The sequence below is a fragment of the Sceloporus undulatus genome, chromosome 3 (genome assembly GCF_019175285.1).
Source record: "Sceloporus undulatus isolate JIND9_A2432 ecotype Alabama chromosome 3, SceUnd_v1.1, whole genome shotgun sequence".
Taxonomy (NCBI): Eukaryota; Metazoa; Chordata; class Lepidosauria; order Squamata; family Phrynosomatidae; genus Sceloporus; species Sceloporus undulatus.
The window spans coordinates 127,826,642-127,844,695 of record NC_056524.1 but is presented as its reverse complement, the minus strand read 5'-3'; positions in this window follow the sequence as shown (position 1 = coordinate 127,844,695).

Here is an 18,054-nt window from a genome sequence, read left to right as displayed (position 1 = left end):
TTTTGTCTCACAAAGTTTTGCGCTGCCCACATCATCGGTTCTGTGGGACAAATTTTCTGTGGGTTCTATATAGGAATACTGTGGATCAAATTGTATATTTCAGGTCTGGATTCCAGATGGCTGAGTGTTTTCCTCATCCTGTTGGTGGTACATGATGCCAAGGGGATTTCCATTCTAGAGTCATGGGATTTTAACTGTTCGTATTTAACAGCCCTTCTCCCAACAGTTGTTTCAATATGATCCTTTGAAGGATGAAGGATTTTTCCATATGCAGGAATGCCGTAAATGACTCTGGCCATGTTTTAATGCATTCTTTAGCTAGTAACAGAACATATCTTGGAGCCCTCTGTAAAAGCTGGCCATTTTCAGCTAGGCTTTATCGTCTCAAGAGCTGTCAGTTTCCAAATCTCAGTGAGTTTTCTTACAGCAGCAGGAAAACAACAGTATGTGGGTCTCCCAAACATTTATGATGGCAGAACAACTGTGAAATTTGTTTTGTTAGAGATTATGACTCTGTTATTTTTTATTAATCACAGTAAGATAATGGCCAGGATCCAAAGATCTACTTTAGACAATAGGCATGCCTTGTGAGACTGGGGTTTGGGAAGGGTTGCCACTAAACCAGGATCCTCCATTCATACATGCAATAACAGATTCGCCTATAAATTCACACAATTATCATGTTTCCAGCAGAAGCAAGCAAGGTACCAAGGGAAATCCATAAGCTTTACCTACAGGGTGGAAAAATGAGTTTTGCCACAATTTACTTCGTTGTTACGGGAATCCTGAGATCCACCAACCAAAACCCAGTATAAAAAGGTGTGAGCAGATACATGTGCAGATTAATGGAAGGCTGCCCCTATGAGCACATAATTAGCACAGGATTGGTTTTCAGCACCAAAACAGAGCTTACATTTCTGACACTCAAAAATCCACCTGTGGTTTCCATTCCTCTGAAGCCTTTTTGTTCCAACATCCTAAATAATACTGTAATCCTAGAAATACATATGTTACAGTAAGCCCTACTGAACACAAATGGGACTATACTGAGTAAACACATAAATACACTGCAAGGGAGTGGGAAGGGAGGAAGACTTATAATTGTAACTATTGTTAAATGAACCCTAACCTACAGGCACGAGATCCCATCTGCTCTTGGAAGTTAAGCAGGGCCAACCCTGGCTAGTAATTATATGGGAGACAACCAACAAATACCAGGTGTTAAAGGCTGTATTTCAAAGGAAGAAACTGGCAAGACCACCTCTTAACTATTCCTTCTTGAGAAAAACATATGCAATCCATGGGGTCACCATAAGCCAACAGGGCACATACCTGGGGCTCTCACATAGATTTTTTTCACATACAAGTATTCTCCTATTCTTGCATATCCCCAACACATATTATAAACCTTGATATTGAGCAACCAATTGTGGTCCTTTGTGCTGTTGCAATTGTTCAAGTATAGTCAGCCCTCCATATCCATGGATTTTTATCCCTGGATTCAACCATCCACAACTTGAAAATATTTTAAAATATATAAATTCCCATAAGCAAACCTTGATTTTGCCATTTTATCTAGGAAACAGCATTTTACTATGCCATTGTATATAAAGGGACTTGAACATCCACAGATTTTGGTATACATGGAGAGTCCTGGAATCAAACCCCAGTGGATACCAAGGGCCCACTACCCACTATATTGTGAGATGGAAATAGTTGCTGACCTACTGCATATCACTCAGAGATCTACCTTGCTAACACTCTTGATTTAGATCTGTTTCAGCCAATGTTAACACATACTTGTGCTACTCAAATTTCTGAAGTCCCAAGAGGGCACCCACAAATTAATATGTTTATGAGGAAAATAATGTTTCAACCAGGGCAACAGCAGTCTTGGGACCAACCCAACTATACCAGGTCCAAATCACACAGAACTCCAGAGACAGATCCAAAGAGGTTTTGTGTTTTTATTAAGGGAACAATCAACACACAAGTGCACAACACATACACTCATGCACACACTCAAGAGCTAGGAAGCAAAGATGGGAGAAGTGGAATAATTTGAGGCCTTGATAATGGAGATATGTTACAGATAGTGGATCTTGGTTCCAATCGAGAGTCCGGCATGGGAAAGACTCAAAAGCTACTAAGGGAAGGGGGGGACCAGCATATTGAGGAACCTAGTCTAGACAAACTGACAGAGTGTCTGTCTGCTTGCAAACTAGACCAGACCAGAGAAGGGCTGTTCTACTATCTATATATACTCAGAATTGTGTCTTGGGGGCAGAAACCAAGGCTTGAAACGATTAGCTGCTTGGTAAATGGTTTCCCAGTAGGGAAAGGATAGTCTGCGATAGAAGCGGATAGTCAGATTATTGGTGTGAACACATTAGAAAAAGGGATTTGCCTGTCCTAGATAATCACAATCAAAGCTTTAACACTGATTTAACTGTTTGACACCATTTTGACTGTCGTGGCTCTATGCTATGGAGTTCTGGGATTTGTAGTTTTGTTAAGGTATTTTGTCCTCTCTGTTAGAGCGCTCAGGTGCCACAACAAACTACAAGCCCAAAGATTCCATAAGATGCAGCCAGTTAAAGCGGTATCAAACTACATTATTTCTGCAGCATGGCATGATCTCCTCACTCCCATCATGGTGAGTGCCCTCCAGACCCAGTTTTTTTCCAAATGTAATAAGGTCAGGCATCTACAGCGGAGTCATTCCTAGGTCACACCCTCAGTTTCCCTTTTAATATTATTTGATATTACATAGGGGCAACCAAAGGCCTGCTTTTGGGGTATCACTTGAATAAAACAGGCAAATTGAATGTATAATTTCAGATCTTCTTTTGAAATCAGTGGATCATAAAACCTCTAACTTGGATTGTGTTCTAAAAAATAAGTTCAAACTAAATGTGATATTTTCCTTGCACAAAATGGGCATATTTAAAAAAGGCAAATAGCAGCAGCCATTGTTATAATGATATACATGATTATGACTGGGATCATAGCAGGTGGGTAGAGCGAGCTTAAGTCTTTCCTTCCCTGTTGCGGTTATTGGTGTCAAGGGGGCATTTTCTCTCAATTCAAACAGGTGCTTCAAAATAATTATTCTCCACAGGATCAAAGAGGGGAGAGAAATATTAAAACCCTCTCTCTATCTGCTTTAACCCCACTAATTATCAACAACTTCCCAAGTTGTGATTCTATTTGAATTGTTTATGGGTACATTAAAATATTTGGCATCCCAATGCACAGTATGACACAAATCTTACATGTAGGAGTTTATCATAAGGGGCACTTACCGCTGCCCAAACATTGCTGAATGTTACCCAAATGTTTCAGAAGCACCGGAGGTGGGATCTTCCATCACGCTTCTGAAACGTCATAGAGGCTTCCCGCTTTCCTTCCGTAATGGAAGTATTTGTGGGGAAGCCTAAGAAAAGACATCCCATTAATCAAAATGGCTTTTCTGAGGCTTCCTCACAAACGCTTCCACTACGGAAGGAAAGCAGGAAGCCTCTATGATATTTCAGAAGCATGAAAGATGATCCCACCTCCGGTGCTTCTGAAACATTTGGGTAACACTTCAGCAATGTTTGGGCAGCGGTACGTGCCCCGTGTGATAAACTTCTTACAGTGTTGGGAATTGTGAGAGATCTCAAGCAAAGTAATCAAACTGACAAGGTAGGAGCTGAACAACAACCCATCCTACACCTGCTCACCCCCCAACAACTCTTCTTTTTGAAACATTTTTCCTTATAATATCTTGTGCATAATCAAATACATGATCTAATGGAGGAGAGAGATAGAAGTGAAAAAATGGCTGCAAATTAGAGTGCTCCAGCAGGAAGGTACTGGATGTGCAAAAGCAAACAAACAGGAAGTTGGCAAACCAGAGATTAGTGAATATAGGCATACAACCAATGTTCTTAGGTATAACATTAAGCACTAGGCTTTCCTCTACAACTCTCATTTTTCCTATATGGAAGTTTCCCCTTTCCATCTTTGTTATGAAGGAGGGACTCAGATCTGCTTACCCTTTTTTAAAGAAATCACATAAATGTTAAATGCCCTTGAGTTGTTGGGGGGACGGACTTACATTGTCTTTGAAATATTAACAGCAGTAATCAAATGAAATGTGAGCATTTAGTAGAGGACATACTGTGCCTCCGGACGTTTCGGCTAATTTCTGTGATATAAAAGGGCTTTTCAGTAGCTTCAAAGAAGCAAATCCTTACAAAGAGGAGAGAAACCTGATTATCAAATGATGTTGGCTGGTACCATCTGCAAATACATTAGTCATGGTGATTGCAAACTTTTTTTTTGTCTGAGCTGAAAAGCAAGGGCTATGCATGTTTGAAGCATTATGCCTGACAACTGCTGGGGGCCTAACCTGTTTGTGTCTGCTTTAGTAGTGGGTTTTAATTCCTTTTATAGTAAGGATTCTAATGAAGCCCTCTAATTAGACTATGTACGTGTCCTTAACTTCACCCAGAGCAGTAATTCACAAAATATGTGTCACAGTGAAGCAATTAAAGAGGCATATCAATGACCTGGGAGAAAGTCTCATTAGACTCTACTAGGCAGAGGTGTGTAGAACTGCCCCAGATGCTACACTGAGCACTAGTGATACACCCATCCACAGAAACTACTACCTGCTCATTATTGCTACTCACTTACCACTGAACACAAGCCAATCACATCCCACTGAGGGCAGATCACTGTCACATATGTGCAGCATGCCTGCTTGAATCTTTCTGTATACAGTGTGGCCTTGGTATCCACTAGGGTTTGGTTCCAGGACCCACCATAGATACCAAAACCCATGGATGCTCATACAATGGCATTTTCAAATGGTGCCCCTTATATAAAATGGCAAAATCAAGCTTTGCTATTTGGAATTTATATATTTTTAAAAATATTTTCAAGCCATGAATACTTGAATCTGTGGATAAAGAATCCTTGGATAAGGAAGGCTGACAGTAATTCTGGGAGCCTCGTTGCAGTGTGGAAGAGATGCAAAACTCACTGGAGATAAAGGCAGCAGAAATGCTGGTTTGCAAGATAGGGATCTCCAGATACCTTCCTTCCTTCTTTCATATGCCAGCAGGATGGGACCCAAGATGGCTTCCACTACAACAAATTAAAAAGTTTTACAAAAAACTTAAAACTAATTTAAACATGTCACAGTAAAACTGATTAAAATCATACAAAAGTTAAAAGATAAAACCCATACCAACTCCCCCCCCCCCCAAGATAAAATGACCTTCTTGGATACTTTTTGCAAACATTTTCCGGACTAAAGCTGGGAAAATATATGAAGGCTGAGAACACAATGGGGAGTGTGTGTGTACATACATATTGGCATGTGGACTATATTTTACCCAGCCATGCTACACAGAGCAGCACTAGCATTACGCTCCCTCGCTGGAGGCTGTCTGCTGTGTCTTTGCATGACTCACTGATCTGAACTAAGCTTGCACAGAAATCTAAGGGGTAAACAACAAAAGGCACCAGAACCCTTCTGATCTCAGAAGCTGAGCAGGTCTGCCCTGCTTAGTAACTGGATGAGAGACCACCAACAAATACCAGGCAGTGCAGAGGCTATATTTCAGAGGAAGAAACTGACAAAACCACCTCTGAATATTCCTTGCTTAAGAAAACCTTGGGGTCACTATAAGACAACAGGTGGCTTGAACTTAACCAAAGAGAGAACTTAGTTAGGATTAACCATGGCGAGCAGCTAAACTATGGTTAAGGATGATGAGGCCACGGAGTTGCATTTTATGCAGAAAAAGAGAGAATGGGCAAACAGTGTGCCTGCCTCCTCTTAGCCAGGTTAAGAGAACAGATTTAGGCTGCTTTAACACTGCTTTAACTGTTTCACACTGGAGGTTATCAAATGGGATGGGATGCCCTCAATTTCGAAAGAGAAGATAGCAAGGTCAATTCAAAAATTCATGCAATTACATGATTACTTATCACACCTTAAATTCGCTGTAATGGCCTCCTCGAATGCAACTTAGATTCTGTGAGAAGTAAGCCATCACATCGGTGGGTTCTTAATTGCGAATTGGCACCCTTGTGCATGCTCAGTGAGACTCCAGGTGACTGGAGCATAGCATATTTAGGTGAGTGAGAGAGAGGAACCAAGGAACCCCACAATTTACAAAAGAGGTTGGAGGCGGGTGGTGGGAAGAATGGTTGAAAGAACATGCTCTATTGACCTTAAAATAAGCATATATTCACTCTTGTCACGTTAAAACATGAATATAATGGTTATCCAATAGCTCCCGGTGCATGCCTCTTAATTAGCAGGCAGCAGCCCCCCTCAGCAATGCTGAAGGACAAGCAGAAGCAAAATTGAAGCGGAATTGCAGTGTGGCTTCATGGGAACCCCCCCTTCCAGATTGGGGGGGGACCAGGAGCAAAGGAGACATGCACATCACACCAAACAACAGCGCACTGAGTGCGAAGTTGCCTAGGAATAGAGTTTGCGACTTCGTTAGTTCACTAAATTTACTTAACTGTGGATTTACGTGTGAGTGCGTTCGGACTGCCAGCGATCGCATGTGGTAACCTTTCGCACAATAACGTGAATAGGCTTGATTACGTTCAGGATGACACAGGATTATACTTCCAATTTCAAGCATGTGATATCCTCCACTGTTTTGACTGCCATGGCTCAATGCTATGGAATTCTGGGATTTGTAGTTTTGTTAATATACTCCGTCCTCTCTATTAGAGCGCTCAGGTGCCACAACAAACTACAAACCCCAGGATTCTATAGGATGCAGCCATGACAGTTAAAGCAGTGTCAAACTACATTATTTCTGCAACATGGCAGCAGCCATAGATGTTTGCTGGGGCTAGGGGAATACAAGTCCAGGGTATGTGTGAGAAAATATGGTCCTTGTATCACTCTGCTTGCATTCTTAGTTGTACCACTGCGACAGCCTGATAATGTCACTTAGGGTCAGAACAGACAGGCCAAAATAAAGCTGCTTTGGGTGACTTTGGAGGTATGCTGTTTAAATGCTGCATGCATCCCAAGAGGCCAGAAGCCACGCCAAAGCCACGTTCCATTCCTAAGGACTGGAGTGCAGCTTTGGCACAGCTGGGCAACTAACAAACTGGGCAACTAAGGAAAAGTATTTTAAGCATTCCTTTTTAGTTAAAGTACAATGTGGGGGTGCAGCCTGCACTAGGTGATACTCCAATGTGTGTGTGACACAACTGCTCCCCAAACATCTGCCTTTGTGTAGAAATGAACTGTGGAGGTCACCTGCATCTCTTTCATGCTGAAGACATGGTGGAGGGGGCAAGGCTCAGTGAGAGGAAAAAAGGTTTTAAAAAAGATTTAATATTCCTTTAAATTTTTCTTTAAAAACATCACAGCTTACTAAATTTTCACTTCAAACACATGAAATTATGCACATGTAAATATATATTAGGCTGTGCATATAATATTGTAATTTAATAGTATAATTTTAATTTTGCTAGTTGTTTACGTCACAACTATTGCCATTACATCCCACGATATACAGAAATTATGATTTATGAGTAAAATTAGTACAAAAACATTACTAAGGGCTATGTATAGAGTGGCATGGGAGGGAGTCAATGATTTTTTTTTGGGGGGGGGAGGTGACGCCATGAGTTACAGCACAGGATGACACCAACACTAGTGACACCACTGGGTCAGCCAGAGGTGAACCTCAGGGAAAACACTGGAGATAATAGCTGGGGAACATGTGAAGACATTGAAATAGAAGTTGTTTTGGTGTGCAAGATTTCAGCCTATGCACCAAACACAGTGTTTGGGTCAAAATAAGAACCTACAGGGGGACTACTCCTATGAGCTGAGAAACTGTTAATTTTTCTCCAAAGTAAAAAGTAGAGCCAGCATGATGTAGTGGTGTGAGCGCTGGACTACAAGTCTGGAGATTAGGGTCTGATTCCCCACTTGGCCATGGAAACCCAGTGAGTGACCCTGGGCGAGTCATACACTCTCGGCCCAGAAAATGCCACGATAGGTTTGCCTTAGGTTTGCCATAAGTCAGAAATGACTTGAAGGCATATAACAACAAAGACCAACAAACTGGGTTGCAACACACCAGTTTCCTGCTCCAACATTGTTTCAGTGACTTGTGATGGAAGGGATTTGTGTGGTTGGGTGGGTGGGTAGATGGGAAATCTCCCAAAGACTCCAACCTTAATTTGTCTTCTAAAATGGACGGATTTTCTTTCCATGTTGTCAAACCTCTAGTGACGCTCCAGAACTAATTAAAAATAAGTACAGAATGAGGGAAATGCAGATAGTTTTACTCCCATTGTTTCAGTGGGGTGTCCTTCCTTCCCCCAAAAACATTGGACTCTTGCCAGCAAAAAAAGGAGGAGGAGAAGGAGAAGAAGAAGAAGAAGGAAAACCATAGCGACAGAGTCCTTTTGAGTACCAGTACTGTGCTGGGGTAAGTGGCTGCTGGTGACACTTATGATGACTTGAAGAACAGGTTGAAAATGGGAGGAGGGTGCTAAACTGTGTAGCCTCCCTGTAGAACATAGGAAGGATTTCCTTTTTAAAAGGGAAAGAGAAGGAGCAGCCTCTTTGAAGCCCACAGTTTTATGAGATCTTTGTCCTTGGGAGCTGAACAGTAAAGATGACTCGAGCCGCTTCAGGCTTTGCAAAATTACTACCAACGAAAGGTTGAGTAGTAGCTTTATCGTGAAGCTGGAGTGGCCATTAAAACTTCAAAGGCAATGTGTGACTTGAGCTTTACCTGTCACGGTGAAGAATATTTATGATAGGAAGATTTGGGCCCTTTTAATAGTTAACAAGGCGATATTAATGTGAAGTCATGGGTGCTAGAAGGTGCAGGGCAGGGAGAGAATTAGGGTCTTGCCTCCGTTCTATTGTTTCATTATTTAGGTCCTTGGAAATCCATCCAGTGAAAGTCAAGTGACAATGTAAAAATCCACAAAGAAACCAAGGATCTTTTGTTCTCCAGTGGCATTGTAGAACCAAATTCTTAGTTCCCTGAACAGTTGCCAAGTGGTCTGTAATGATGTTGTCTCTCCCTTTTTTTAAATAAATGTTCTGGGGCGCTTTGGAAAGTAAAAAGGGCAGATCCCCTTTTGGTGCTGTTAGGGCCAATTCTATTGCCCCAAAGCTTTAACCCCACTGTGAGGTAAATCATCCAAAACCTTCTGATCACACTTTGGAACACCTACCTTTTTGTACGATGACTCCCAGAAGTCCTCCAAACAACATGGTAACTGGCTTTTGCTACCAGGAGATCCTGGGAGCTGCAATCCCAAGAGGTCAATTTTCCTTAGCCCTGTCAAGAATTTTAGGAGGAGCCCACCTAAAGTCCCACTTGGTTCAAAAGCTCCATTAACTCAAGAAAATGGCATGTGCTCTTCCAGTGGGAAGGAGACGGAGATATTTAAAAAAGACATTAGTCCCCTCCAAGCTGGACAGACAAAAGACTGAGGTAGAGGAAATGTCTGGGTCTGAGCTTCTGTGCTTAGCCTTCTCCCTCCAGTTGAAGACCTCAAACCTTCTCTCAGATTCATATAAAATTTCCTAATCTGATACATGAGGCTTCTCGCATTTCAACTAACTACACTCTTACTGTCACAATCGTTGGCTTTTAGAATGTGGGTGCCTCTAGACCAGACTTTGTCGATCATTTTACCTTGGAGGAACCCTTGAAATAATTTTCACATCTCAGGAATTCCTTGCATAAAAATTATTACATCTATAGCTTTTAAAAAATGTTTATTTTCCCCCTTCTCGTTACAATCGCTCACAGCAACCGTAGAGATATCTTGTAGTTGTAACATCCCAAGATTCAAGAGAACCCGCATTGAGAAACCCGTCTCTAGACAGATAGTTCCTGGCACTAATAAAGCATTCTGCTCCCGCTGTCAGAATTGCTGTTGACTTCTCCCACTACCATAGCATATTGCATTTGTTATTCTCCTGTGTTAGGCCTAAATCAATATCATGAGCACTACTCCTCTGACATTTTTTTTAAAAGGGTCATGTTTGGATACAGGTAGTTGAACCAAATCACAACTCAGTACAAGTTCACACACCATCTGTTCCACATTCACATGGCACTTATGTTCATCTACAGCAATGCCATTCCAAATCACCTGTTTTTTAAAGAAAGAAATCTTTTAAAAGTAGTTGGAAAAGCTTTCCTACATTTCTAGCATAGCCCTGTTTCTGGTCATAGCCTTTCTAGTATGGTGATGAGGGATAAGAATTGGGGGAGCCAGTAATTTTATTTTTTTTTCAAAATAGCCAGAAAAGCTTTCCAGCTATTTTTTTTTAAATATTAAATTGTCTCCTCCAATGTTTACCACTCTTCACCATTCTAGAAAGGCTATGACCAGAAATACAGGTACTCATAGTATAGAGATTAGCATTATAGTACTATACAGCCATCTCCCCATAAACATTATAATAAATGTTAATAATACATTCTATAATAGTTCCCCCCTCTTTAAAGTAGCATTTCAGGGGCTATGTGTTTTTGTGTGTATGTGCGTTCAAGTCACTTGTTGACTTTTGGCAACCGCATGGATTTCATTGGGTTTTCTTAGGCAAGAAATCCTACAACAGGCAGATTTCTCTAAGGTCAAGGAATTCTGCTCTACTTCCACACAGAGCAGATTTGGGGAAACATCTGGGCCTCCAGCTATTGTCAGAATGCAGTGTCAGCTATTGCCATCAACCCACGCGACTGGCTTTCCTGGCTAGACCTAGTGTTGCCAGGTTTTCAAAATAGCATTAAGGGACAGTCAACATTCATGATATGCACAAATTCATGATATGCAGGGCTCACAAACAGGAAGTAGTCATTAACAAGTTCTACCTAAATACCAAATGAAAGGACTGGTTTCAGGCAACCTATCCATGCACGATATTTACTTGTAAAGTTAACATATTGGCCGCGTTCATAAATTACATCATGCACACATTTCTGTCTTCATGAAGGGCCCAGATCTACAAATACAGGATATATATTTTTTGCCATCTCATTTAGTCTGTATAAAAGGAAAAGCTTTCTAGGAGTGTGCCATTTGACCTGCTCTGTGACCATAAAGCAAGACTGTTGCTTTCATAAGCAATACTGTTCTTTATCCAGTTGCCCCAGTTGAAGTGCAGTTCAGCTATTGACTTGATGGCTTTTAGTACATGAAAAGGGGGAGGAAGGGGCCATCTTGAACTTAGCCACAAGCACCAAAATGTATCGGGTCAGTCCTGGAACCTGCATTTTCCAATCTATTGAAGGGCTAAGGATAATACTTAGAAAAGAAAATGAAAATGCAGGTTTGTGCTCTTGCTAGGCAGAATTTGAGACTGTAGTCAGTACCTCATATACTCAAAAGGCATTCACAGCACAGATCAGTTTGCAAAGAATGGGAAAGGACTTCCTCAATAAGACACAGCCAAGCTGCTGAAACACTTTTTAGCAATCATGAGAGAGAAAACAGCAACAGTGTTAGTCCCAACGTGATATTAGGAACTGTGTTCTCTTATCTAAGCTGGGTCTCAACTCTGAGTAGATAAAGAATAACTAATCGCAATTGGAGCATTTCTCCAAACCTAGCAACCCATTCAACAGCTTCTTATTATGCCTATAAATCACTAGACGATAAGAAGAGTTGCCCTCGTAAGGTCTGGCTGAAAAAGAATCAATAGACGTTACTATTATGAGCTCCATTTACAATGGAAATCAGTGAGGCTGTATGGAAATAAATCAAACAGTAAGGATGAATAGGCTGTAATTTTTCTGATTAACAAATGTTTTGCTTGTCATGAGGTCTTAAGAGCTGCTCTTAGCATTTTAAAGGACTAAAACAGGTTTCAGAAAATGCATATTTGCACTGGAGAGTTAAACATACACACACGTTGAAGGTACACATACACACCAAATGGGACATTGTCTTGAAAAGTCTTTTGCACTGGTCCCTTTTAAAGAAGACATGCCCACAAAATAGCCAGGGGAAAAAACACCTGGAAGAAATCTCAAAAGGTTGCTATAGGAATGTATTCAAAACAACTAATTATACAGCCTTCTAACTAAAATTTTTAAAAAATTATAGAAGGAACCCTTTACTTCATGAAACAACTAAGACTTTGCAAACAGAAACCCCCTGGCTGCAATCCAAAGCAAATTTAAGCCAATTTATATTTCATTAGAATCAAAGCTTTTCCTTAGATGTGCCATTTTATGCTGCAGACCATTTGTTTTCTTTCCATATTTTCCTTTGGCGGGGGAAATCTTTCTCATGAAAAACTTGCATGTTAGGAAGAAGGATTCAGCCACTTCTGATATGCTTTTTGTCTATGAGCAGTTTTCTTCCTGGAGGAATAGTAACAATTCCCAACCTTCAGGTCAAGGTAGTAAACTCCAGGAAAACTGCACCATTACATTCTACTCAGGGTATAAAGTCATCCTTGCTTAGAAGTTCAGCTCATTGAAATCAAAATGATTCAGTCCTGATGAAACATGCTAGGGCTTCTAGCTGGTTAACCTGCAAGGAGGCTATTCCTCAGAAATACAATAACAAAGGATAGCCACAGTAAATATGGCTGGGAAGCCATTCTTCACTACGAAAATGACTAATTCACAAGTGTATGCTAAGAGGCGTGCTGTATCCTGAAATGATATAATTGCTGAAGAATTACTGGCAAATGTCAACATGTTAGCACATAAATGTTTGCACAGTTGCACTATCAGTGAAGTGTTTCCTCCAGGGTTGACCCTTAAGAATGATGAAGCCTAGCAGGGGAGGGAGAGGGTTGTTAACACCTTTGCTCCCTCTATGTGCCTCTCGCATCTGCAACCAGGAGTAAGAATTATAAAAGACAGCAACCACAATAGACCAAGTCAAGAAGGGATAGATTAAATGTTGAAGTCCCAAATCATTTGAGAACACCCAACACTTCAAGTAAAACTTGAAATTTAGGGCCTGAACAGACAGGCCAAAATAAAGCTGCTTCCAGTCACTTTGGAGGTAAGCTGTTTAAATGACACACGCATCTTAAGAAGCCAGAAGCTGTGCCAAAGGTGCACTCCTGTCCTTAGGACTGGAACGTGGCATTGGCGCGGCTTCTGGTCTCTTAGGACACACGCAGCATTTAAACAGCATACCTCCAAACTGACCCGAAGCAGCTTTATTTTGGCCTGTCTGTTCAGGCTCTTTAGTAATGTTTCTCTCCTTCCCTCAATATCTGAGTCCATACATTAGTAGGGACTAAATCCAAGCATTGCTTGTGAGAGACTAACATCTGGCTAGTTCAGGAGCCACTTCTGAGGTCTGACATGACACAAAGATCCTGAAGCAGAGTGGCAGCTTGAACCTCTGTGGACTAGAAGTACAACTTGTCTATTTTGTCTGTCGTCTGTTTTGTTGTACACAAAACAATATCCTAGAACCAGTGTGCTGTAGTGGTTTGAGGATTGGACTACAACTCTGAAGATCAGGATTCAAAACCCTGCTTGGCCAAGGAAACCCATTGGGTGACCTTGGGCAAGTCACATTCTCTCAGCCTAAGAAGACAAATCTGAACAAATCTTGCCAAGAAAACCCTGTGATAGGTTCGCCTTAAGTCAGAAATCACTTGAAGGCACACACAACAACAAAACAACAATATCATTTCTTTTTGTATTGCTGTTTGAATTTTAGTACACAAGAAAAGAAAAATCTTATCCATTTAGGTACTTGCTTGCTTCCTCCCCCCTAATGTGATGTCACAGTTCTATTTAAAAATAGACCCAAACATTATTGGATAATCATTTAGTTCTTTCTTCTTTACAAATGCCTTTGCAAATTCTGCAAGGCAGTAGAGCACAGCCTGAATTGCAGGAGTGGCAAATGTTGACAGACACTGAAAATTAGCTGCTCACTTCAGTTTTGGTCATTAAAGAATAAAAGCTGATCTTCTAGAAACTGTCTGCTTTTCTTTTTCATCTGTCATTCGCCTAACTAAACACAAAGTCATTCAACATTGTATAATGAGGTACCTGATTTTTGCATCACCATCAGCAGTAGCAACACAGAACACACCTTTGCAAATATTGCAAAGATATATGTTCTGAATGAAAATATACAAGTAATTCATTAAAAAAACTCATTAAAAACAGAGCAATAAAAAGAAATGTGCAACGCCTGGTCAGTTAAAAATTCCCCCAACACCTTAAATGTCAAAGGCCTTTCTGATATCATCATCATCATCATCATCATCATCCAATCTGTGGAAGAACAGCAAAAAATGAACCAAGCTACTGCAGACTTCCTTTGCAGGAAATTCCAGAAACCCAAACATAGCTGGTGGCCATAACTTCTCCATTTTATTCCACAGTAAATCCATAGGACCCAATCCAGATCAAGGCCTAGCTCATTTGAGTAGCACCTTAATGGAGGTACATGTGCCAGCCCATTGCCACTGAACAGGCACTGAATTCAGCCTGGCAACCAGTGTAGGAACTGTGAAATTGATGTTACATGCTCCAGTTGCATGGAAAATAGTAGCTACATTCTTCATCAGGTGAACCTACTGAACAAAGGCAGCCCCATATGGAACACATTTCAGCAGTCTACTCTGGACGCAACCAGTGCATTAATTATTGTGGCCAGATTTGCTTTGAATAGATAGGATCAAATCTAGCAGATCCAAAGAATGTGATGGAAGACACTCCACAACAGTGTTGGCATCTGTGTCTCTAGCAATCCCAGGTAGAGGAGATGCATAGAATCAATAGAATTTACCATGTTTCCATTGAATAAATGAATCTACTCTAGTTTGGATTAACAGTTGTATTTAGGTTGTGGTCTTTCAAGAAGTGTAACTTTCTCCCAAACATGTACCATTTGCATACCCTCATCCAGATTAGTCAATTTCCACATCTACATTACCTTTGTCTTACCCACAACAGCTCTGGAAAAGCTTCAGCTCATCCAGCTATGACTTTCATAGTTTGAGGGGCCATTCACAACTCAACAGCTACTCACTTTGGCATCCACTGGCATGGGATTATGAGATGCTTTCTTGTAACAGCAAAAAATCTTTTTGGCTGCTTGTGTTGTCAGTGTAGCAGTACGCAGATTGGCCCCATCTAAGAACCTTTTCATACTACACACATGGCAATATATTGCACTTTAACTGCCATGGCTGCATCCTGTAGAACCTTTGGGTTTGTAGATTGGTCAGAGGCATTAGAGAAGCTCTTTGGATGTGAATTCTAAATGTCCCTCCTTAAACTGTAAATCCCAGAATTCCATATGAATATAGTGTTATAACCGTACAATGTGAAAGGGCCTCAGCTCTCAAATACCTGTGTGATCAACCCCCTACTGGTACGAGTGCAGATGCTGACACAGTGCAATCGCTACACAAACCAGGAAAATGGGAAAATTTAACTCAACATATTGTGCTGCTTTCCCAAGTGTCCAGAGTCTTAGTAGACAAAATTCTTCACCTTCTGGCTGGCAAGAGCCAAAATCTTTCTCTTCATTCCATGGTCCCAACAACAGCAACAAAAACTACCTGAAGCTGCTAGTGGTGCCAACCGAGGTTTTACTTGTAAATAGCACATAGAACTAGTGTCTGTTGCCAGGGCCCTCGGGGAGAAAGGAAGGGCTAAACTCCCTATAAGTGGTCCTGCCAATAGGTAGGGTGAAGCAGTTACTTCAGCTGTTGTTGGGAGTTGGTTGCAAGGAGTTAGAACTGGGTACTGTGCACCCTTCATTGCAACATCTATGCTCGCCTGCTGCCTCCAGGTGTAGTGAAGGATGCTGCTTCGTCACCAATGTCAGCGAAAAGTTCAACTGCCTATCTAGACAGCCTTTGCATCTGGAATGGAAGGGATTGCCATTTTGTTCTTTAGGCAACAAAATGTCTTGGCCAGTCCTGCCCAGATATAAGCTAAACAAATTGACAACTCTTCACTGCCATATAGTTTGCCCTTCAGACTTCAGTACCAATGCGACTGTTTCATAGATAAGTGGGTGCTGCTGGAATAAACATTCAAAAAGTGGAAGAAAGAAGAGTTCTGTTTCTGTTTTTGTACAGGATCTGTCTACAAGATTTAATGGCTCCTCTGGGAACTCGAAACTTACCCTTTGCTTTGTAATGGTGAACTCAGAACAAAAAGCTGGAACAGATATAATCCACCTAGTTTAAAACACAGACAGGTCCAACACGCTCTGCACAGCATTGGGATAGTGTCTCTCAGCTGTTGCTGACAGAAAATTTGACACTTAAAAAGAGCACAGCCTTTCTTAGATTAAAGTTTTACCTTTCAGGGAGACAGGAAAAAAACCTGTTTAGCATTTCCACCATTTCTTTTTAAAGTTAGAGATATTTCTCATACACATTATGAGCAGAGGCAGTGAGGAAAAGTATATGCTTCCATGTTCCCACAGAATGGACAGTATACTTTGTGATGATTACTGAATGAAAAATATATATCATTTCAATATTCCATATCCCCTACAGAATATAGCAATATTTAGTTATTAATTTATTTAATACCCCACCTGTTTCCTTGCACAGGATCCAATGTGGCTTCCAAAGATTATAAAAAGATGAGGTGTGTGTAAGAGCTTGCAGGTCACCTGTTGACTTATGGCAACCCCATTAATTTAATAGGGATTTCATAGGCAAGGAATACTTAAGAGGTGGCTGTGCCAGTTTCTTTCTCTGAAATATAGCCTACGGCACTTGGTATTCATTGGAGGTCTCCCATCCAAGTACAAACCCATCCAAGTACAAGCCAGAGCTGACACTGCTTAGTTTCCATGATCAGATGGGATCTGGTACCAAATATGGTACACTTTAAAAATTATTCATACAAAAATTTAAAAAGACAGTTTAAAAAGATTCAAACAATATGCAATGAAAACAGTAAAAAACAGATTAAAACAGATTAAAAACAGTGTCTCACATTACATCATATGTGTATATACTGTCTGTATGAGATTTCTGGTTAGTTATGTAGAAGTAGTTAACAACAACATGTAGAAGCAGCTCTGACCTGCATACAATTGCAAAAAGGAGGGGAAGGGGGAGAGAAAGTATGGTATGTGCTATTTCATATATTAAGAGATATAATGTTTGTTTATTTCCCACTTTCCCCTAGTCCAGGACTCCAGGAGGCTTGCAACAGATTTAAAAAATAATAATAATTAAAAATTCACAAACTATAAAATTTAAAAAGTGATCCAATTATCAAAATGATTAAAAGCAACGTAACATAAGCAATCAAAACATAAACCACCACCCCTCCAAAAAACCCCACAACAGCGCAAGAAAAATATCAAATACACAATCTAGCAAAATCTAGCAAAATCTAGCAAATTGTACAAGGCCTGTCCCACCTAAACAATAAATCTTCAAAGATTAGTTGAAAGAGAAAAATCCTCACCTGTTTAGGGAAAGAGAGTATGGAGGGTGCCAGTCTAGCCTCTCTAGACTTTGGGGGCAGCCACAGAAAAGGCCGTGTCAAAAGACTTATATTCAAAATTTACTTTGACATAGGATTAAGAAATTCAGTGTTATACTCTCATGCAATAGCAACAGTTTATGTTCAATGGCACTTTTAAACAACATGATAAGCGAATATCCAAATTATCCAGTGCTATCAGTAGAAAATACACTGGTGCCTCGGGATACGAAATGATCGGGTTACGAAATTTCCGGGATACGAAAAAGTTGGATTGGCAAAAACTGTTTCGGGTTACGAAATATTTTTCGGGTTACGAAATTCATTTCGGCGCGAAATTCAAATGCTGCAAAGTGCAGCTATAGGCTTTCCAGTGCTAACGGAAAGCCTTTTCGGGTTATGAAATTTTCGGGTTACGAAAGGAATGGCGGAACGAATTAATTTCGTAACCCGAGGCACCAGTGTAATAGAATGAGCTTGTATGATGTTATCTGCAAAAAAAATTATACAGTACATCTGTTTCTTCAGAATCAAAGTAAATAATACACACTTATATTTTTTTAAAAAAATTATTTGAGGCAAAATG